At 42.2% G+C, this 24692-nt stretch overlaps 1 non-coding gene across 1 annotated transcript; it reads right to left on the bottom strand.

Annotated features, from left to right (window-relative positions):
* Positions 1–775: 775 nt before the first annotated feature.
* On the bottom strand, positions 776–848 carry Trnak-cuu10 (transfer RNA lysine (anticodon CUU) 10). Its single transcript has one exon. It is a non-coding gene; the product is annotated as a tRNA-Lys (tRNA).
* Between the last annotated feature and the right edge of the window lie 23844 nt (positions 849–24692).

Genomic DNA, 24692 nt, shown 5'->3' with positions numbered 1-24692 from the left:
AGATAGAATCTTCTACACCTACCTTAACCTGTGTTCTGCAGACCTAAACTCAGATCCTTGGTATTGCACAAGCACTTTACACACAAAGTCATCTCCCTAGCCCCAGTAAGCACTTTTTAATCAAAGAATTATTCTGAAACATGCTGGTTTACACATGTCCTTACTGTATAACTTTTGAGTGCTTGTTTTCCTTTATGCCATGTTTTCTGCCAGAAAAGAGGCCAAAGAGCTATGTCTCCTGGGAGATTTCTGAATGTGGCCTAGGGACAATGACATGATGGCTCTAAACTGAGAGTTGGTGTTTGCATTTGCACATAGAGAAATTGAGGTTCTGAGAGGAAATCTGCCCAAGAACTCACAGGGAAAGAAGACTCAGAGTCCAGGGCATCCTTCCTCTGCAGAGGATTCTGCTGTATGCCTGTACACTTTCATCAGTTTCATGTTTTCCTCTTCTATTAACAGTGATTTTTTATTTTCTCTTTTTCTTTTCTTTTTTTCGGAGCTGGGGACCGAACCCAGGGCCTTGCACTTCCTAGGTAAGTGCTCTACCACTGAGCTAAATCCCCAGCCCCCCCTTTTTTTTTAAAGATTTATTTATTTATTATATATGAGTACACTGTAGCTGTCTGCAGACACACCAGAGGAGGGCATCAGATCTCATTACAGATGGTTGTGAGCCACCATGTGGTTGCTGGTATTTGAACTCAGGACCTCTGGAAGAGCAGTCAGTGCTCTTAACCACTGAGCCGTCTCTCCAGCCCAAAACATTTTCTTGCGCCCAACGTGGGGCTCGAACCCACGACCCTGAGATTAAGAGTCTCATGCTCTACCGACTGAGCTAGCCGGGCGCTGTTTATTTTCTCAAAAAATAAAATCCAATGTAGATCTCTCCTGAGAGACACACCCAGAATACAGCAAATACATAGGCGAATGCCAGCAGCAAAACACTGAACTGAGAATAGGACCCCCGTTGAAGGAATCAGAGAAAAGACTGGAAGAGCTTGAAGGGGCTCGAGACCCCATATGGACAACAATGCCAAGCAACCAGAGCTTCCAGGGACTAAGTCACTACCCAAAGACTATACATGGACTGACCCTGGACTCTGACCTCATAGGTAGCAATGAATAGCCTAGTAAGAGCACCAGTGGAAGGGGAAGCCCTTGGTCCTGCCAAGGCTGGATCCCCAGTGAACGGGATTGTTGAGGGGAGGGCAGTAATGGGGGGAGGATAGGGAGGGGAACACCCATATAGAAGGGGAGGGGGAGGGGTTAGGGCGATGTTGGCCTGGAAACCCTGGAAACCGGGAAGGGGAATAACAATCAAAATGTAAATTAGAAATACTCAAGTTAATAAAGATAAAAAATAAATAAATAATAAAAAAATAAAATAAAATCCAAATGTGTGGCAAAGATCATATCTAAGATGCTAGGAAAGAATTTAGGGATGTGAGGACAGCAGCTTCCTTGTGTGGTCTCTCTGAGCCTGGCAGTTTCTTCTTGCTTTTCTCTGTTGTAGATCTGAGACCAACCCCTGATTCTCTGTGGCAAGAGCCTTCTGATCGTGAGACATTGGTATCTTCTCTCATAGGCTCAATCTAAGGAACAGGAACTGTCACAGGTCATCTGATGTTAGTGTTATTACTTAAATCTCCGTTCCTGAACCTGGGGGAGTTTCTCTTCCTTAATCTCATTTATAACCTGGAGAGCCAGAAAGAGTGCAGCTTAGAAACAGAAGCTGCTGGAGCAACTGCAGAGCCTGGGGGCTGTCCTTACAGGTACCTTAATGCTTGGCTCTCACTGATAGAGGAGTCTCCTGGAGTTTCATTGCTTAAAGGCAAGTGGCAGGGAACAGAAATGGTTTCCAAAGCAAGGTTTCCCCTCAATTCCAAAAGGAGTCCAAATTGTGCACATGGGTGCCTTCATTCTCAGACAGCAAGCCAGTCTGAGGGAAGGCACAGCTCTCCTATGGTTCTTTGCCATGTATTCCTTCACTGCCCAGCTGTGTGACCCTGGGCAATTTATTTCACTTTCTCCTATCCAGTTTTACCATCTGGGCCATTGTGTCAGGGACCACAGAGGGACCCATGGGAGTTCCATGAGTTGAGTGTTACCCACAGAAGTTCCAGGCTCTGGAAGAAGCTCTGTAAAAAATACATCCTCCCTGGGTGAAAAGCGTGCAGTCCATCAGCCATTTTAGACAGTGCCATGGTGACAGTGGCGTGTGACTTTCCTCTCTGCTTTCCTTCTGAGATGAGATGAGCCATGCTGTGCTTTAGCACAAAGGCAAAGGAGGGAGGGCAAGGATGACATCAGCCAGGGGGACTGGAGAGAAATGTATTTGTGCAGAGTCTTCAATAAACATGGGAGGATGAGATCATCGTACCAGCTATTTCAGGAGCAGAACCAGCGCCCCCAGCCAGACACAGGGGTATCTGGAGAGCTGCAATTTGGTCTGACTTGAAATAATAATAATCATTAAAGTGTATTGAGCTCCTAGCATGTGCCAAGAACTATGCATTAAGTACATATTGTCTCATTTCTCTTCATTTCAACCTTACAGCACAGGCACCATTGATGATGTGCCATCTCCAGGGCCACTCGAAAGCAGTGCACTTGTATTCCCCTGAGATCCCATGACAGTACTAGTTAGGATGTAATTTAATGTCAAGAACACAGGTTCAGGTACTGAGGTTTAAAGAAACCAAAGCAAATCTTTTTTCATGCACTGTCTTCATTAGTGTGGCTGTGAGTGGATTCCTTTCTATGGCCTCTCACACTATGCTGTCTGTAGCATACTTGTCTCTACATAAACGTTAGTCGTCCTGTCCTTATCCCTGGTGACATGACGAAGGGATGGGAAGTGCAGACACTGCCTCTTTCTCTTTTGCTCATATAATAAAGACAAAACTGTGAACCCTGGTCATGACCATGTTTAAGAGAAGCATATGAATGAGTTAAATGTGTCTTTGGTTAACATGCAGTATAGTTACTACTAACGTAATAGTGAAGAAAAGAACGCCAGTGGAACACCTATATCCTATGTCCCTGTCAGCTATGCTGCTCTGCTTGCTGTTGAGAAGTTCTGAACAGACTATGGCCTGGACTTTAACATTCAATAATAAGCATCATTTTCATCATAATCAAACATTTATAAGGATGCACCTTATCCTGAGAAACATAAGAAACAAGGGAGTTATCTTATGGAATTAAGCAGTTATCATGTACCAATGGGAATGGTCACTTCCCACATATCATACCATACAAATAGTCTCATTGCAACTGTTGGGGGACGCCAACACTAAGACTAGATATGATGAAGCAGGGTGAACATGTTCATGCATTGAGTTAAATGTCCAAGATTCACAATCCCAGCAGGTAACCCATAGTGGATGACTTAGTTACTCTGGCTGCTGGCTTTCTAAGTTACCAAGTGGTGTTACTCTGACAGGATTACTGTGGGCTGGTATGCTTTTCTAATGATTGCACTTGGGATAGAATCTGGTCCCTTATGAGCACTCTAAAGATATCTATCTATAAATGCTATTATGGCTGATAGTGTTAATAATAGTACTAGCATCATCTCTCCATTCTACCATGCACAAGACCCTGATTTAGCTGTGCTAAATGGTATTTTGAGAATGCAAGAAATGAAGAATGTCCTAGAAAGGATGGTGATCTTTTGTTCAAAGGTTTAAAAATAAAAAGACTCATACCAAAAAAAAAAAAAAAAAACCCAGAGGACTTTGAAGAAAGGATACAGTTTTAACAGGAACAAGTGACCATAAATATGTCTGAAGTCATTCTAGGGAAAGAGATTATCTTGAAAATAGGTCTAGAGAACAGAAACAGCAAGTGTGCCGTGGGACAGAGGAACAGCATGGGCGAGGACATACGTGGGAGGCAAGGCTGGGAAAGTGGGGTGGTCCAAAGCACAAAGCTAATTTAAAGAGGCTGCCCTTTTACCTGAAATCAATAGGGAGCCCTTGAAGGTTTTGATCAGTACTATGCCAGGGGAAGATTGCCATGGCAACAGTTCTGGGGACGCCTGCAGGGAGGAGTGGCTAGCTCACTATCCAGTGCCACAGACAAGGAAACAGGTAGCAAGGATATGAATTAAAGCGATGGCTTGGGAAATGCCTACTGGAGAACAAATAAGACCACGTGTAGAGGGAGAAGCAAAGAGTCTTTGTGATTCCTGTGTGGTGGGAATGGCGGGGGGGGGAATAGGAAGCAGAAGCCTCAGCCCTCTGTTCTTGGTGTCATATCACTAAGGTAATAGCAGTTAATGCTCTGCCTGTCATGACAAATCACTTCTGATTTTTTTATAGCTAGTTCTTGCTAGTCCTTAAAGTGTTTATTTACTCACATATACACGTAACTTACTTGTGTGCTCTGCATATAAGATATACACAAGGCCTGATTAAGATGACACCGTACCTAAGCAAATATAGAATGGGATGTGGTGACAAAGGGAAACCCAAGTGCATTCTTTAACCAAGTTGTACGATAATTTCTCTTCCTCAAATAGGTTTAGAAGCACTTCAGAAGTGGCTCGAAGGCTTGAGGCTGAAGCAACGTCATCATAGTTCTCCTTCTACTGTCCTGCATCTACAATTTCCTCCTCATGATACAGGGCAGCAGTTAGATGAACAGGGAAGGAAAGAAAGGGACCCCTCCTCTTTTAGATTAATAGCTCAGAAGATGCACACATCACTTCTGCTCTCATTTCATTCCTGCAGATGCCTTCCATTCTGTTCAATGATGACAGCACACTCCAGCAAGGATGGCTGATATGTGTAGACTGCTACTGAAAAAGAAAAGATAACCCCAGTTAAGAAGCAGATTTCAACAAAAACAACAATCAAAAAACCTCTAACACCCTCTGCGATCCTACTGCCTGTGCCTCTATTGTGTTTACTAGTGGAGAATAAGGAACATGGGTGGGAGTTGTAACTTCTCATAAAAATGAATGAATGACAACATTATGCTAAATATTAGATACACAAAGTTGAAACAACATATTCTGGTTTCAAGTAACTTCTAGCCCGTGTTAGGGGTATTGAAAGGTCAAGAAACAAATGCCATGAAGTTTCTGTGAAAAAGAAAAGAAGCCTGTGTCAGGTTCTGTGTAAGAATTTATAAAGAAGTAAATCAGTGACTCAAAATAGGGCGGGGGAGGTCAGAAGAGACTTCTCGAAAAGAGGATGCTCAGCTGAATCTGGAAAGATGAGTCGCTGTGTTCCTAGGAAACCAAACGAGGAGAGTCTTTCAAGGACAGCCTTTGAAAGGTTTCCAAGGGCAGAGCATAAGCAAAGGCAGAAGGTGGAGAAACAAACTGCCATTCAGGGTTGGGTAGCATGGACCAGGGTGGGGATCAGATGGGGAAAGGAGACTGATAGACAAAAGATGGGGGGAGCTGTGTGATGGTTAACTTCCAGTATCCACATCACTGGGTTTTGAGACTCCTAAATCCTTCTGTGCTTATCTGTAAGAGTGTTTTCAGAGAACATCACCTAAGGAGGAAACACACATGGTGAATGCGGGTGATACAGCCCAATGGTTTGAGGTCTAAACTTAATAAAGGAGAAAAATAGTTGTTGCCAGGATTCCCTTGTTATTTTCGACTTTTGGATCTGTCCAAGTGTGAGTACTCCCACTGCCAAGGTGGAGAGTCGTTCCTATCACTGTATCTTTTCCATGAAGAACTGTATCCTCATCAACTGTGAGCCAACTGTGAAACCCTTTGTTTCTTAGGTCTTTGTTAGGTATTCTGTTATGACCACAAGGAGAAACTAATACTTAGGCAGGTGGGAGCCAGGCTTAGAACTTCACCCTTTGTCTCCTAGGAAATGATACCCATTGAACCATCTGAAACACAGATCTCTAAGGTGTTACAGGATGTACATTATATAATGATGTAATACATTTTTCATTTCTAGAATCTTTATTTGGATATCTTGAATTGGGACAATAATACTAGATGAAGGAGACAAAACTGAAGAAGCCTAGATTTTACTCAAAGACTCTAATGTCTAATGCAAGCATAACTTTCCATTATCTAAGACATCTCATAAATACAGATACAAGCATTTTATTTGAAATCAATTAAAGCTGAAGCTGGTTTTTTTAGATTAAGAAGGCTAATAGATTTTTCTCTCTCATCATCAGATTTTCTTCTTATGTCAAAATTTTCCTTCCTCTATTTGTTTTTGTCTTTTTTGCTATATCTATAAGATGAAATTCAGAACAATACAGTGTGCACTTCTTTGCATTAGCTGAACTATAAGTGGACAGAACCAGGAACACCAATACTTCTTAGAACTGAATCACTATGCTGTAAGAAAGCCAAAAGCATCTGTGATGGTTTGAACAATAATGGCCCCATAGGCTCATATATTTAAATGACTAGTTATCGGGAGTGAAACTGAAGAAGGTTAGAAGGATTAGGAAGTGTGGATTTGTTGGAGGAAGTGTGTTGCTGAGGTTGGGTTTTGATATTTCAAAAGTCCATGCCAGATTCTCTGTCTCTGTCTTTGTGTCTCTGTGTCTGTCTCTGTTTCTGTCTCTGTCTCTCTCTGCCTGCCTACCTATGGATTAGGATGTAAATACATCAGCTACTGCTCCTGCATTATGCCTACCTGCTGCCATGATCCCTACTATGATAATCATGGACTAACCTTCTGTAACTATAAGCAAGCACTCAATTAAGTGTGTTTCTATTATACAAGTAGTCTCGATCATGGTGTCTCTTCATAGCAATGGAACACTGATTGAGGTAGCATCCAAATCATGAAGACCTAGAGAGGTGAAGAATCCAGGCAATTACCACCTGCCTCTTTAACTGATAAACCAAGAAAAGAGACAAGGTGTCTCATGATGCTGATGCTTGCAGATCATGCAGCTAAATTTTTCCAATAAAGCCAGTAGCTGAGGCTCAAGTCACTCTCAGTTCAAGTCTTCTTCATGAGCAGAATGAAACATCCCAGCCCACACATCTCCCCTTCTACACCTTGTGGAGCTTTTCTTCTTCCCAAATAAAGCATATGATCTGAAATGATGATTTTTTTTACATTTCTTTACATTATAAATTTCTATGATGCAATATGTATAGCTTGTGATATTTCCCTACTCATGAGCACACACAATGAAGTAAATATGCACCAAGCTATTTAATTAATGAAAAATTTCTATAAGCAGCTCTCTGAAGGAAGCCATCCCTCTACCCTGCAAGGAATCTACGGTCCACACTATCTTCAAATCATTGGGCATTTGACCTCTTCCTGTGACTAAAGTGCCAATAATCAAGAGAAAACTCTCTGGATCACAATGAGCCCGCTGACAGTTGCTTCAGGTGGATTCTAGATAGTGTAAAACCCAGACTGCCTGCTTACCTAAAATTGTTACGCATGTGTGTACACAGTGTGATTTTAGGTCACCAGGAAGTCCAGGTCTTAGCTTGGTTTTGTTAATTGTGCAATATTTACCATCTTAGAGGAGAATAAGACACTGTGTGTCACACACACATGCATAGCACACAGTATATCGCACACATTCAAAGCACATAGTATATCACACACATGCACAGCCAACTGTACACCTCTCTCACGTAAGTGTACATATGTGTGCACTCGTGCGCGCGCACGCGCACACACACACACACACACACACACACACACCTTCAGCCTTACTTCTATCAGTAAACTTTATCACTTTGTCCTTTGTAATTCAAGTCTCACACTTACCAGTGCTCTTTGATTCTCTGCCTCTGCCCACCCTGTGTTCTGCAGGTCAGCATGTCCTGACAGCTCCAAGTCTGCCTATAGCTGTCCCAATCCCCTTGTTTCTGGAGTCTTCATACCTTCATTGGAGCCACCCACAACTCTCCTGCCTCCTGTAGTGACTCCCACTCATATCCCCTCCCATCCATTCCTGAACTTTTCAGTTCTCTCCATGGCAACTAGAATGACATAAACATGTAAACCAATTCATGTCCACTTCCGCCAAAATGGTCGTCATGCTTATCCTACAGTATTTAAGGGAAGATGCCTGAACTTTTCACACTGCCTACAAGAACCCTTGGTGACTCAGCACAGACCCCACTCCAGCTCTCTCAAACGAGTTCCATAGAGAAATGGCATATTTACCTGCCCTCAGTGTGTCACTGAGGAAAACAAAGATCTCCGCCCTTAAGGAATGCTCCTGCTCTAGGGGCTAGACAGCAGGCATAGGAAATGTGAAATGTGCTTAGAATATTCCACAAGAGGTACATGGAATAAAAAAGAAATCTGGGAGAGAGTCAGGGATGTGGGATACAGTTACAAACAGAAGACTGCAGAGTCTCAGCAGTATTTGTGAAAGGTGAGCGACTGAGCTGCAGAGATGCCCAAGGGGAAGGATTGTCTGGACACAGAACAGCAGCTTGTTTTCTGGGTTCAAAGGCCTGGACAACACTCTGCATATCCTCTCTCCTAGTACAGGAAGCCTGGAAAGCGAATAAATAAACAAGGAGGCAACAGGCAAACAGGATGAGAGCAGAGAGTGATGGGGGGTTCCTTCAGTCCAGCAGAGTAGTACGCAGACGCTAGAGCTTGAGATCATGCAGTTCTTCTAACCCAGCCTTATAGTTCTCATTAGTCTCATTATGCAAACAAGCAAAGGGCTGAGCATATCACCAATGCATTCAGTTCACTCAGTGAATTTTTTCATAGGTGCTTCACGGCCATCTGTTTGTCTTGTCTTTGTACTCATCAGAATGTTAGGACCAGGCCTGGTCACCTGACTTTCATGTTCACCCATGATCACTCAGGGGAAAGGTACTGCCTGTGATTCACTCTGCAGCCTACAGCCCCCAGTGTAGTGACTGAACTTTGCACTCATCAGTGATGTGTGCTAATACAAGAATGCAAGTCTGCTGTACTGACTGTCTTGGGGTCTGCCTAACTCCAAATCCAAAGCCCTTTGCCTGACAATGGGTTGACGCTGAAGTAGGGTGCTGGTTATAAATCACATGTTGTTTGATGCATTTCTTCTGAACCCGTGTCTCATGAAGATGAGACCTTCACACCAATGCTTAGCATTGTAAGTGACACCAGGCAACTTCTGAGGAATGGTAGGTCATTAGTTGGAGCCTTGGCCATCATATTACAAAGCCTCATTATCCTGACATGACTCCACTTGGGAAGGACGTGTGGCGTTTCTGATTAACAGCCACAGGCTAGACCAGTTTCTAGCCACTCTCAGCAGAATATGTGCCAGAAGCAGACTTCCTCCCACGAAGTCCCTGACAGACATTTCTGTCTTTCCAGGTGAAACCTGATATTATGTCTTCAGAAACACCTGGCCCCATTCTGTGCTATCTTGTTAAAATTTCGGACCCCCACATCTCCACAGAATTTAGATGAGCTGTTACTATCGTAGCAGTAAGTCTGGGGATATGAGTTACACAGCAGTGGATCATATAAGGAGCAGTCTCATGCTAATGCAGCACAGCACAGCTCTTCTTTGCTATGTTTACTGTTGTTCTCCCTTAACTGAACATGGACTTTCTGAGTTCATGCCTGCTTTGATCATAACTATATTTCCGGGCCTGAAAGACTACTTATCATGTAGTGACTGTGCAATAACTATTTATTTAAAAATTAGTAAAAGATTTTAACATAGACAAATAAACAAGGGAGCAGAGAAAAAGACCTGTTAATATTCTGACCCAAACAGAGGAGGCAAAAGCTCATAGGTTTCCAATGACTATGAGCTAAAGTATCCCGGATGCTCTGGAAAAGCCAGGCTGTTTCTAGAACAATTTTCCATAAGCATTTCTGCTTTTACCCTCCCCCGTCAGATGAAGAGAGACTTTTCCATGGCTTATGTTGTGTGTTTACCTCATCCTTTGCCCGGGAGATCCTAGAAACAATTAGGCGCTCCAAAAAATTTTTTGTGAATGAGAACTAATGCATTCATAAATCACAGAGCCAAGTTTTGCATCCATGCAAGTAATACAAAACTGAGCTCTTAATTTGGAAAGGAAGGCATCAGCTAATTAATATGCAATGTCAGCAGCCGCCTATATTTTATGGTACAAAATAGAACTGCATGTCCCCTGGCCCAGTCAATTTCCTGTTTATTATCACATTAGACCTATTCCAGGGCAAATGGAAAATTTGAAGGGCCTCTCCAGACATTAAGACGGGCATAAATCTTCCAGAATTGCATATGAATACATAATACTCCCCATTAGCATTTTCAGAAATTATGGATTATATAATTTCTTGATTAAATAGGAACTATTTTACCAGGTAACTCTGCTCCTTTCAACTGCTAATTTGGTTTCTCCAATCTGTAACTTTTGGTCTAAATCCCTGTTAAATGTGAGTCTGCCTTCTAAAGTGACTTTTTAGCTCAAAATTCCATACCAAGGTTGCTCGTTGGTCCTTCTGCTGACCTAACTTCTACCTTTTTTCCTCATCTATTCATGAGACAATGTCTCTAGTACCCATAGTGTGTTACCTGTGCCCAGTCTGGTGTTGCAGTGGGAACTTGTACTGGCATGATGGCATCTCCATGCTGCACGGAAGGCCTTCTAACTGCTCACAGCCACAAGCAGAAAATGGAGGAGCCTAGATTTGAACTTTGGGTTCACTAGAATAATCTAACTTTGCTGAAAGGAAAGGGGGAACTATGTGGCCTTCAAAGAGCAGCTCCTGCCCACCAAGCACTGTAGTGGGCACACATTCTTTTTCATGTTATAGCCGCTCTATGAATCCCACATGTTTATTTCCATAATCATACACCAGGGAAGTGAGGCTTAGGGATATTTCACCAATGTTAACCAGCTACAGATTAATGAAGCCAAAACTCAGTGTGTGTGTGTGTGTGTATGTGTGTGTGTGTGTGTGTGTGTGTGTGTGTGTGTACCTGACCATGTTCTACCCTGAAGGTTTTCACATGTCCTGTGCTTTGAGGAAATCTTTGAGCCTCGATACTTCTTAGCATCTACAGATGTAAAATGAGTTTGCAGCATTTCCCTCTTCACTTGCAAGACAATGAGAGAACCAACTGCCAAACAGAACCAAGAAGCCATTGTTCCCATTCCCGCACTGCATAATCAGTCTGAAACTGTAAGGACAGGCAACTTCTTCCAATTGTCCATTCAGTTATGACTAAAGTTACGCTGAGAATTCCTTGTTTGAACCCCACTTCATAATGAAGACTAAAGCTTATTTTTAAAGGTAAACACATTCCATAAATATGTATCTATTTACTTATGAATATATGTCAAAGTTTCAAAGTTTATCCCCAAACATTCCAAATATGAGGGAATAAGAAAAACCAACCCCAGAGAAATTATATAGAATAGAGCATAAACGAATGTGAGAGCAGAGATCAGCTTGGTAACGAATGCCACCTAGGCTAATATTCAAAAGGCCATGAAACGTAGTATGTGTTCTTCTCCTTCCTGTGGACCTGCGTGTAGCAGCTTACTCGCCTGGCTGTCGGTGTTCTAGAGGCTTAGTCTGTGCCTTCTGCATTGTCAAATAACATCCCCAACAAGAAATAGTCTAGGGTGCCGACAATACATGTTGGAGCAGATGTTCCTAGAAGGATCTTGTCATTCCATTGAAAGAACTTCAGAGAATAACTTTTGACAAATAATATTTTTCTTAGAAAAAATGTGAATTGCTTTCCACCGATGCTTTCTTCACCCGATCATAGATGCGTGAGGTAATGAGGACAGCTGTGCTTCACAAAGCGTCACTTGGGGTATCTTATTTTCAGAAGGGGTGGAGAAGCAAGTAACAGACCTATGACCCTTTCACTGCCCAATGCTGAAATGGTTTGATTTCACTCCTGGACGTATTTCACCAGCCAAAACAAGTCATGGGGACAAACCCAGCAACAGTTGGGAACATGCCTCCCATACACATGGGGGAATGTGTGTTTTATGAAAAGTATCTGTTCTCCTGATTTTCAGTCCATGAAAAGTTGGGTTAAAAGCGAAAAAGAAACTTGATGCACAAGCATTGTAGAAACACATGGGGATTTTGTTGTGACAATTTGTCCCTTTTCCAAAATGAAACAAAACGTGGCTGGGTAGTCCATGGTCAAGTTTGGAGACAAACATGATCTGATATCTGAAACCGTCACCCATAGTGGGGGAAGATGTCTATGGGTATATTTTATTCTTGTCTTGAGTGTCAAATGCATACTGGATACTAACTCCCAGTTGTTTAGCCCTCTGGTGTGCAGAATTGTTGGGAGCTACGACATGAGATGATTCTCCTACCTACTGTTTGACAACTACAAACACTAGTACAATACCCAGAGACCACAAATGATATATACTTTTTCATGGATTCATTTCAAGATTTTTATATTTTTTTGACATGGATATTAATAGTATAAATACATCATGGGGAAAAACTAAAGAGGAAGAAGAAATATGCCGCATATGTAAGCAAGCTCTTGCAGTGTTTCTCTGAGAAGACAGCTTGGGGCCAAGGTAGGAAGTGCTCATCATTGTTCTGAGGGCCTTGCCCAGAACCAGTGATGTGGAGGTGTGGCCATGTGTATGGATACATGAGGAAGGACAGACAATAAGACCCCTGCTTTCCCAGAGGAAGGAGGAGAGAGAAAAGAGGGAAGAGGGAAGAAGAAAGAGGGAAGAGGAAAGAGGAAAGAGGAAATTTTCTTCTTCGCAAAAATTCCTCCCCCCTGCCTCTTCCTGCTTCTCTTTTTCTTCATCACACAATCACTCCTGGTGCTGTGATTTATGACCTGCTCCCTCTTGTGGCAGGTGTTGTACATGGCGCTTTAAATAAACACCTGCTAGGTATCTATCTGCCTGATCCTCCTGCACAATTGGTTTGCTAATCCCAACTTGTGAACTTTCCCTTACAAATCCTATTTTTTTTAAAAATCAAATGCTATGTATATAAACAAAATGTTAACATGAGATAAAGAGATATTTCTTTGAGGAAGAAAGATTTTTTCATTTTTTTTTTTATGTTCAATTTGTAGCAGCAAAGAACAGAACCAAGACACAGGTAAATCCTGACTAATCCAGTATACTGCATATTAAGTTATCACATTTTACATTAACCTTCTGAAAAAGTCAGTTATCGCAGAAATGCCATATCACATAGGGCTAATTACAACAAGAGGAAATGAAATGCAGATATCACTGATGGGTGGGACCACAAAGAGAAGGTGACCCAAGGGAACAGTGTGAGGTAACAATAAGGACTTTGAGTCTCTGTTGGCTTTGAGCCACACCACAGCCTACTGGAGGTGTGTGTCCTTCTCCACTTTCCATCATAAGAAGACAGACAGATTCCCTGAGGCCTCTTAGAAAGAGATGGGACTGGTATTAAAACCTAAGGACTTTAAACACAAAACCTGTGCCATCACTGGCTTTCCAGGAAATACTTGAATTGCATCTTTTGTGATATTTATATTAGCTGGGGGATTTTTTCCATGTGGAGAATTTTCAAATATTGGTAACACTATCCTCTGAGCTCTGGAGAAAAGCACAGATTAAAATTCCTACTTGTTAACTGCTTTGAGATCATGTAATGCACATACATCTAAAATGCACCTCCAGCCCACATCTGCTTCATGGGTGGTCATGACTACAAAGTGAAGCTTTGCCTAGAGCCTGGACACAGAAGGTCTCCAGTACCCAGTGAGCAGATCCATCACTTACTCTACAAAGGAATCTGAGGGTTGGGGGTAATGACCCTCCGCACCTTTCTAGAGATATTCATGCAGAATAAAAAGGACTTGACTAGACATAAAAGTAGGTTAGCATTTGATAGTCTAGATTGATGACCTGGACTGGAACATGATATCATTGCAGCAAGATGATGAGATTAGCTGAATTGACTCTCATCTCCAATTCATACATCGAAGTCCCAACACCCCGGACCTGGAATGTAATTATATTTGCAGATAGGGCCCATTAAATAGGCAGCTGATGAGCCAGCAAGGTGGTTTCAGTGGGTAAAATGAGCTTTCCGTGCAGTTCTGGTGACCTGAGTTCGATGTTCAGAACCCACATAGAGGTTAAAGGAGAAAATTAACTCTGCAAAGTGTTCTCTGAACTGCACAAGTTTACTGTAGCATGTGCACTCCCCATCCCACATCACAAGCATGCATACACACACACACACAGAGAGAGAGAGAGAGAGAGAGAGAGAGAGAGAGAGAGAGAGAGAGAGAGAGAGAGAGAGATTTAAAAATATTTAAAGAGTGAACTAGGTCAAAATGAGGCTGTCGAGGTGGGTCCTAGACTGATCTGACTAATGTTCTAAGAATAGAAATTCTGAACAGGTAGAAAGAACCAGAGATACACACAAGGCCCAAAACTAAGTGAGGAGACCACAAACAGGATGCCATTTTTCTGAAAGCCATGCAGAGCAGGTTCTGGAGGCCCAGCATGTGGATACCATCCTTCAGCTTCCAAAGCTGTGAGAAAGCCCATTTTTGAGGCTTACCTCACCCAGGCTGGGGTGCTTTGTCACAACAATCTTACCAAAGTAATGTCTACAATCAGTGTTCTATAAATAAAAATAGAAAACACTTCAGTTCATTACAAGTGTATCATAATATATTGCTGAACTGTTGTCTAAAATGTGGATCAGTGTTATAAAAGATGAGTCAATATTGGTTCTCTGTTAAATTGGATGTAGTACTAATAACTGTATTAAAAACTATGAATAAAATAGTATTCATAGTTTTGTCAGTTAGCAGGTATTAAGTCCATGTGGCAAGTTTGGCAGGTAATAATTCCCTTAATACTGACATTCCTTTCAAAGTAATTAATAGTATTCCTACTTTACAGGGGAGGTTGAGACCGAACATTTAACCGGCCCAGCAGGTTGGGGAGGAAGGGCCGAATTCTTTCTCAGAACAGATGGTCTCAAAAGCTTGATGTCTGTTCCTTATTGCATAGGTATCTACAACCTCCTGTGACTCTATTAGTACCTACTATTAGCTTCCTCTCTGGAACGAATTCTTCAAGAGAATTGAAGAAGACCTGGAAGTCAATGTAGTACATGCCTGTGGCTGAAGGAAGACTTTACAGCTAGAGTAGGTACAAGAAGAGCTTTTTCAGGTGATGCCATGGTTGTTGTTGTTGTCATTGTCGTCGCCTTCTTCTTCTTCTTCTCCTTCTTCTTCTTCTTCTCCTTCTTCTTCTTCTTCTTCTTCTTCTTCTTCTTCTTCTTCTTCTTCTTCTTCTTCTTCTTCTTCTTCCAATTTTTTTCACTTTTTGTTGGTTATTTTATTTATTGACATTTCAAATGTTATTCTCCCTTCCCAGTTTCCCCTCCACAACTCCCTATCCCCTTCCCCTTCCCTTGCCTCAATGAGGGTGCTCACATACCCACCCACCTGACCAACCACTTCTGCCTCAGTGATCTAGCATTCCCCTACCCTGGGGCATCAAGCCTTCATAGGACAAAGGGGCTTCCCTCCCAGTGATGCTTGATAAGGCATTCCTCTGCTACATATCCAGCTGGAGCCAGGGGGCTCCCCATGGGTACTCTTTGGTTGGTGGTTTAGTACCTGGGAACTTTGAAGGGGGGTCCAGTTAGTTGATATTGTTGTTCTTCCTATGGGGTTGCAAACCCCTTTAGTTCCTTCAGTCCTTGCCCTAACTTCTCCATTTGGTCGCTGCCTCAGTCTGATGTTTGGCTGCATGTACTTGCACTTTTATTGGTCAGGCTCTGACAGGGCCTCTCAAGGGACAGCTATACTAGGCTCCTGTGAGCAAGCACTTCTTGGCATCAGCAATAGTATCTGGGTTTGTGTCTGCAGAGGGAATGGATCCCTAGGTGGGCAATCTCTGGATGGACTTTCCTTCAGTTTATGCTCCACTCTGTCCCTGCATTTCTTTTTGTCAGGAGGAATTCTGGTTTAACATTTTTGAGGTTGGTGGATGGCCCCAACCCTCAACCAGGGGCCGTGCCTATCCACTGGTTTCCACAAGTTCTCTCTCCCCTTTGTTGGTTATTTTGGCTAATATCCTCCCTGTTGGGTCCTGGGAACCTGTTGGGTCTCTGGCATCTGGGACTTTCTAGTGGCTACTCCCAGTTCCCCCTTCCCCATTACTACTCTCTTCCTTTCAAATTCCTGACCCTCTGTACTTCTCCCCATCTCCTCCCTTATCTGAATCAGCCCCCTTCTTACGTCCCCCTTTTCTCTCCCTCCCAGATCCCTTTCTCCCTCTACTTCCCAGAGATGATTTTCTTTCCCCTTCTGAATAGGACTACAGTACTCACACTTTGGTATGGTCTTTCTTCTTGGGTTTCATATAGTCTGTTAGTTGTATCATGGGTATTGTGAACTTCTTTTTGGCTAACATCCACTTATCAGTGAGTACATACCATGTGTGTTCTTTTGTGACTGGGATGATATTTTCAAATTCCATCCATTTGCCTGAGAATTTCACGAAGTCATTGTTTTTAATAGCTGAGTTGTACAACAGAGGTATGGATACAGAAAATGTGGTACATTTACACAATGGTGGCTTTCTTCTTAATGCTATGCCTCTGTCTGTGGGATTAGGTGTGGAGGCACTGAGCTCTGCTCTCCATAAAAGTGTCCAGTAGGCAAAGGATATGGGAAAACATGTCTTAGATATCCATCATTCAAATACACTGAATATTCAAATACATGTGTCTTTGCTTGAGCGACCACTCAACACCCACTAGCAGCAGACTGGGGTAAGGCAATCCTGAACTCAGATCCATGAGCTCTTTAGCAGGAAAATGAAAGTGTGTAATTGGAATATGTAAATGACACAGACAAATAGGGATTTTAACAATCAAGACTCACTCAAAGAAGAGGTTCTTGGTTTAGTGAAGGAAAGTAGCAGACTGCCCAGGGAGCTGATTACTGGAGCCAAAGGAGGGTCAAGGAGTCTAGGTAGTAGGAAGAATTGGTGTGGTACTGGGTTGGGCTCATTTCCATTTTTAATGTGTCAAATGACTCTCTGATTTTTCTGGTGATAAGTCTTGCTTCCAACACTCCCTAAACTACATATGCAACTGACCTTTGTATTGGGATTCCAATGGTTTCTTCCTGGTTCTTAGGGCCCCATTAGCTGGGCTTAACTTTGTAGTTTGTCTCATTAAATTAGTTTTCCCACTCTAAGCTAACCTCCAGTCATTGGCTTTTTCTTGAATCACTGAGACTAGATCACAACTGTCTATGTCTGAAGTACCTCATGGTCACTGTTCATATCCATAGTTTATTCGAAAGTCTGTACCATGAAGCCCCTATTCTGTTCAAGCTTACCTCCAATTAACTCCCTTATTAATGCTGGAAATTCACTACACTGACTCACCTCCAAATGTTTGCTTGTGCCAAACTCCTACCTGGCCCAGTATGCTCTATGAGCACTTGGATGTGGACCAAGACAGATAGGCTAGATAGAACATTGTCCAACATTGTAGATGAGGAAAGTACACTGCGATTAAAAGCACAAAGGAATAAGATACCTAGGCTTGATTTCTGCAGCTGCTGTTTTTTGGCCATGTAACTTTGGGGCAGGTATCTAACATTTCTGTCTCATTTAATTTGTGGTTAATCCAGAGAGCGATAAGCAGAATGCTGATTCCTCTAATTGTTATATGGATTCAATGAAATAATCACTTGGCCCAAGTGACAGGTATGCAGTAGGCATTCAGCAAATGGTGATAGTGATGGTGGAGGTGATGGTGATGGTGAACGTCTCCCATGAGTCAGGGCATTGGAAAGCAATGATGACACACAAAGCAAAGTGCTTTGCATTTGTAGATCTCATTTTTACAACTAATATTGAGTCAATTACTGAGTCCCCTTACTATTTCTCCTACTTCCTGTACGTGGTAAGCAATGAATGATAAAGAAATAAGTAAATGCTCACTGGAAGGATGGATAAGTGAGTTCATCCAGTGCATAGATTATTTCACCCAACCTAAGTATTTAAAGGAAAAATAGCAAAACTACTATTAACAAACATGTAAAATTGCTTTAATTTTATCACCTAATTAAATTACTTTAATTAAGGTTAATGTAATAATTTTAATTAATAGGTCAGGGAAAGTCTTATTATTGCTATGTGGAGTGAAGGTGAGTACCACCTATCTAAGAACTCATTTGTTTTTGTTTTTTTGTTTTTTTGTGCCTCACTGGAGTGGCTTTCCCTTGTGCTATTCTTTGTCACAATGCTGTTATTACAGTTGCACAGCCTGGAGATGGGATGTGGACCAAGACTAATAGGCTGGATAGAATATTGTCAAAAGTCTGTAGATGAGAAAACTGAGGCAAGATTTGCATCCAGTGAGTTACCACAGAGCTAGGGCTATCTCAACACTGTCCTTTGGCTGCCCTCCTTTGCAGAATGACATATTTGAAGATGCCCTTTAATGGCTTCCTATTCCTTTTCAGGAAGATTGTTACAGGTGAGGAAGCAAGACTTCCTCTGTCCTAAGGTAAAGAGAAGCCCTGGGAGGAAAGAAGAAAGCAGGGGATGGAGAAAGGGAAGGGATCAGTCAATCCCAGTTTCTGTGGAAGCTTCTGAATTTTCAAGGAGAAAGATCTGTGTAGGATATCTTGGATTCCTTTCTTTTCAAACATGTTTCCTTTTGTCTTGCATTAGGAATAAACTCAAGTTTGCAGTTTGACCCACATTTCAATTACTTTTCTGTGACTGTGCCTATAGCCATGTAATCAAGAACAAAGTTATAGCAGAAAGAATGTTTTCCTTTATGGGCTAGAAAGATAAAGTCCATGATGGTGTTGGGAGACCAGAATGGGCATGGAAGCAAGATCACATTATCATTCATATGCAGGAATGTGGAGGGGGAGAGATGGGGTCGAGAGAGAGGGAAAAGGGAGATAGAGACAAGGAGGGGGAAAGAAAAGAAGCTAGAAATGGGGTGAGAATTTAAACCGTCAAAAGTGATGTACTTCTTTTAGTGAAGTACTGTATTCTAAATGTCCCATAACCTCACTAAATGATGCCATGATATGGCAGAAAAGTGTTCAAATGCATGAGTTCATGGAGGGTAGTTCTCATTTAACCACCATGCCCTGTGTCTCCCTTAAGCAAGAGGTACTCTGCATGGATTCAAAGACACTTGTGTTTTTCTCACTCCTCTTGGAGGTGATTAATATCCAGGTACAGAACACTCATCTGGGGAATATTGCAAAGTGTAGGGACAGGGTATTAGCACGAGAATCACGGGCAGAGGATTCCATTCTCTATGGAGAGATGTGTCTCTTTCCCACTCCTGTTCCTGAAAGTAAAGTCCAGGTTATTCACTTTGGTGGCTGCCTCTTTTTCAGGGAAAGCATAAAGGCTCAGTGTTGCTCTTGTCACTTCCATTCTGTAGCTGCTTTGGCAGTTCTTACTGACAGAATATTAACAGAGTCTGTGGTAACAAGATGACAACTTGTGATCATTGCAGTTTGGTCCATTTGTGCTTTATATTTCCCCTCCCCCTGAACTACTTTACACTCTGTGTGTGTGTGTGTGTGTGTGTGTATGTGTGTGTGTGTGTGTGTGTGTGTGTGTGTGTGTAACAATGCAAGTAGATTTAAAATTAGTCTGCAATACAATGGTTTATATGGAAATGAGGTAAGAGGGCAGCCAGGAATACATGTGCCCATGGACATGAACCTTTGCCCTAATCGATTGATTATAGTCCTAGTAATCTTGTCCAGAGAATCATCTCACCACTTGATTCTTGAAACCCAAAGCAAAATCAGAGGAAAAATCAGAGGCTCATAGAAAGTCTTTGGTTCTCTTCCTTACTGTTTATTTCTAGGAAGCACTTCCACTGGTGCCTATGTGGCACATCTATATGTGAGATAAAGTTTTAAAAAAGAATGGCCAAGTTTGATGTTATGGATGCTTTGTACTGAGATGATTCATTAGTTAGAAGTTTGGTCCAACAAGTAGCTGTGTGAAGATGTTGTAGAAGGTGTGTGGTCTATTGGAAGGTCTTTTGGTCACTGGTAGAACTGCCCTTGGAAAGGATGAAAATGAACTGTGTGGAATGTTTGCTTGCTCCCTATAGAATGTTGTTGCAGAACGGAGACTGTGATGGTTTGTATATGCTGGGCCCAGGAAGTAGCAATATTAGAAGGTGTGGCCCTGTTTGAGTAGGTTTGACCTTTTTGGAGTAGGTGTGACACTGTGAGTGTAGGCTTTAAGACCCTCACCCTACCTGACTGAAAGCTAGTATTCTGCTAGCAGCCTTCAGGTAAAAATAGAACTCTCAGGTCCTCCTGCACCATTCCTGCCTGGATGCTGCCATCTTCCCGCCTTGATGATAGTGGACTGAACCTCTGAACTTGTAAGCCATCCCCAATTAATGTTGTCTTTATAAGAGGTGCCTTGCTCATGGCATTTTTTCACAGCAGTAAAACCCTAGTTAAGTCAACCACTCCAGGTTTTGACTTCCTGTCTTGCTATGTGGTCTCTGTACCAGGTATGAATCCAGCAACTTGTCCAAAGGTGACAAACTTAATGTCATAGGATTACAGTTCTCTCCAGTCTATACTTCAAGTTACTTTCCTATGCTGACATCAAATATCTATTACTCATTTGCTAAATCTTCTCATCCAGAATGAGAAAAAGTTCCCCTGACATTGTACTGCTTGTCGTCCATCTTGCAGTATCCCAGCCAGTGGAGTCTGTGGATTGAAAGGGAATGGGCGCCATAGGCTCAGATGCATAAAGCTTGGTGCCCAGTAGGTGGCACTGTTTGGGATAATTGTGGAACCTTTGGGAGGTGGAGCCTCTGGAAATAGGTTTTGAAAGTTTAATGCCTCAGCTACATACTGTTTGTGTTCTCTGATTCCTGATTTCATTTGAAGATATGTATTGTCAGCTTTATGATCCTGCTACCATGCCTGCTGCAATGTAGTCCTGATTTGATGAACTCTTATCTCTATGGAAATGTAAGCCCAAATAAAATCTTTCTTCTACATGCTGCTTCTGGACCTAGTGTTTTATTACAGCAATTAATGCAGAATCCAGATTTCTAAACTAGAGGCTAAATTGATGGACTCACCCTATTGGTTCTGTCTTCCAAAAACATTTTGGATTTTTAGCCATCAGCAATGAGCCTAAAGAATCTTTTCTTTATATAGTTCCCAGTTTTAGATATTTTGTTACAGCAAGAAAAAATGGACTAATATGAAAATCAAAAGTATTTGGAGGAGAAAGAGGTAGCAAATCTGAGGTCTAGCAAGTGACTAGAATTTTAATATCATAGGACTGGAACTCAAAAGTAGAGGATGCTAGAATGTTTTGTTGTTTGAACTATAGCTCAGTCTATTTGTTGATACACTGTCACTGTTTGTCTTGCTATGGTGTCCCAGCAACATATCAGGATCCCAGGGACTTGAGGGATATAGGACATGTGGTTTCCTTTAGCTAAAATCTGCACTGTGTTGTGATTACATAGCCCCTCAAATGGTACTTACTGTGCATTTTATCTTTTATGAGTTAGAAATCTGAACAGCGTTCTTCATTGGATTATAAAACCATTGAAATAAATCAATGTTCCAGACTCAGCTACCTGGCAGTTCCTCTAGTCTTTGGCTTAATTGGATCAGTCATAACTTTGATATTAAGTTTGCTTCATCCTTTAGGAGAGGCATGGCAATGGCCTTTGTGTCTTCACCAAAATTCCTTATGTACTGAAAAGTTCAAGGTGCCATTTAAAAAAAATATTTTATTAAATGCCAAGTAATAAAATCTTATGCTTCTGTCCTTGCTTCACTCCTATTGATGTGATAAAACACTAACAAAAAACACCTAGGAGACGAAAGAGTTTATTTCATTTTATAGGTTATAATCCATCATTGATGGGAGCCAAAGCAGGATGTTGATGTGGAATCCATGGAAGAAATTCTGCTTACCCCTACGTTTACCTTCTGCTGCATTTCTCACACAGCAGAGGACCACCTGACTAGGGATAGCACTGCCCACAGTGGGCTGAGCATTCCTACTGATTAGCACACAAGATGTCCACAGATTTGCCCACAGCCAGTCTGATGGCAGTAATTGCACAGTTGAGGTTGACTTTTCCCAAGTGACTCAAGGGGACAATCAAGACCTTGTCTTATCTTTATCCTATGCCTTTTATGTATGCTCTGAGTTTCATCTTGTGTGTTTATTTAGTGAGGATTTTGAACACAATCACGGTAAAATCACTGGTTTTAATTTGAAGTTGCTAAGCCTTACTAAGCACAGAGACTTTCCCAATTAAAACAAAACCCCTAATATTTTCACATAAAAACATATGTTGACTATGTGCTGATGGTTTGACCCTGCTCCTTGACGCATCTCTTACTTATGCCTTATTTGAGAATGAAGAGGCTATCCCGGGACATAGCTACTTCTAGTATGTTTAGGTCTTGATCTTGTTTAGTGGGCACATTAGCTACTTTTCTCATCACTGTGACAAAAGATCTGATAACACCACCTAAGGGAGGAAAGATGCCATTCAGCTCTTCATTTTACAGGGTTCAGTCCATAGTTGCTTGGCCCATGTGTCTGGGTAGAACATCACAAGAATAGGGTAATAGGAGCATGTGACACTAGAGTTCTGACTTAATGGTGGACAAGAAGCACAGAGAGGTACATAAATGAGTGATGAATGGAATGCATCAAAAACTCAACTGCCAATGACTAACTTCCTCCAGTTATGTCTTACCTCCTCCTAAGTGTCCTAATGGGGGTCAGTCATTCAACACACGGATCTGTGGAAGACACATAAAAGTTAAACCATAACAAGAAAACAGCAGGAAATGAGTGAACAAAATATAAACACAATAGCTGTAGGTTGTGGCAAAAACAAATAGGCAAATAATAAAATAGGAAAGAATTGAGGAAGGGCAATTTTCAGAAAGCTACTGCTATATAAGGGAAGAATGTTTTGTGGGGTTTTTGGCATTGAATTGGGTCAGAAAGGATATTATTATGAACTACTGGAAGCTGAGTGACTTGCAAAGAAAAGAGGTTTATTTGGGCTTTGATTTTGTCCATGGACAAGGGCCTGGATCTTGAAATAGTCTTCTTAAGCCATAAGACCTGGAGGACCACACAGCAACTCATGGCAAGAGAAAGAGCAGGTGTGAGCTATGGTTTCTCTCTCTTTCTACAAAGACACCAAGCTTCCACTCTGATGGCCTCACTCTTTTCTAATCCAATTGGATCCCAAACACCAGAGGCTGATTAACTTACTTTTCCACTCGGTGAGTATTTCACAATGGAGATCAAATCTCAACACACAGATCCCTGGGAGATACAGTTAAACAGTCTAGAGCAGAGTCATATGTGTCAGGTGAGGGATGAATGGCGAGGTATCTGATAGGAAGTTTGGGGCATGTTTACTGGTGTGTGTGAGAGTGTTTCTAACTAGACAATCACTTTTACTTTAGCCTTTTCTCTTCAGATTTATTTTCTGACTTGTTTCTCTGTTTCAACTCATTCTGGACCTCTAACTTACTTATAAAAGGACCAGGGCTACCTTGCTCTGAACAAAGGTCATGTCACATAGGCTGTTTCAGGCACATACCTCCCATCTAAACAATAAATATCTTTCTCTATTGAGGATGGCCAGGAGTCTTTCAGTTCTGTTTCATTCTCCTACTATTGTCAGCTTCTGGGAAAAGGATTCTCACTCAACAAGCAGTATATTGCTGTGCCAATCCTATACATCGACGGTTTCACTCTTCTAGAGAACCTTCTGGAGGCTCCTCCCTTCCCTGACCTCTCCTTTCTTCCCTACTCTACACTTGCCTGCCATGGTGATTTGAATATGCTTGGTCCAGGAGTGGCAGTATTTTGGGGTGTGGCCATGTTGGAGTAGGTGTGTCACTGTGAAGGCGGGCTTTGAGACCCTCCTCCTAGCTGCTAGGAACGTAGACCTCTCAGCTCCTTCTGCCCCATACCTGCCTGGATGCTGCCATGCTCCTACCTTGATGATAATGAACTGAACCTCACATTTAAGCCAGCTCCAATTAAATGTTATTCTTCTAAGAGTTGCCTTGGTCATGGTGTCTGTTCACACCCCCACTCTTCACCTTCTCTTTGGTCCTACTCATTCAACTTTCCCAAGCAGGCGCCTGCTCTTTCCCTGTCGACTAAGGCTGGCTCCCCAACCTTACACACAGCTATCTTGTCCTCTCTACCCGACCTGATACTCACGAGGGAAGACTAAGTAAGGAGTCATGGTACCCCAGGGCAGTAGGAGGACTTCCCTAACCTGCCTGTGGTGGGTGATGGGTATCTTCCCTCTGCCAATGGTGCCAGTGACTGACTAGATTGCTTCTTGTACCATCAGCAAACCTGAGCCAAGTTTCTGTACACTGCTGTCTAGAAGGATCTTTTAGACGTTGTCATGACTGTGTCCACTTTGCCACTTGTATCTCACCTTAAGATGTTACCTTCTCAATGGGGCCTCCCAGGACCGGCTCCCCCAAGTCACAGAATCTGATGGCTCCTGTGATTCAGTTTCCACATTAGGGATAATTTGGCTCACATCAGCTTTAGTTTTGCCCTTCTTTCCATCATTCAAGTGTTATGAATTCAACGATTTCAAACCTTTGGTGGAGAGCAGTACCCTGTCGCAGGACAAACTCACTGCCATGGATTCGCTGTTTTCCCTGAAGGATCCTAATGAGGTCAGAGG

The sequence above is a fragment of the Rattus norvegicus genome, chromosome 7 (genome assembly GCF_021556685.1).
Source record: "Rattus norvegicus strain SHRSP/BbbUtx chromosome 7, alternate assembly SHRSP_T2T, whole genome shotgun sequence".
Lineage (NCBI taxonomy): Eukaryota > Metazoa > Chordata > Mammalia > Rodentia > Muridae > Rattus > Rattus norvegicus.
The sequence above is the reverse complement of the archived record's forward strand: the minus strand, read 5'-3'. Positions and strand labels throughout refer to the sequence as shown.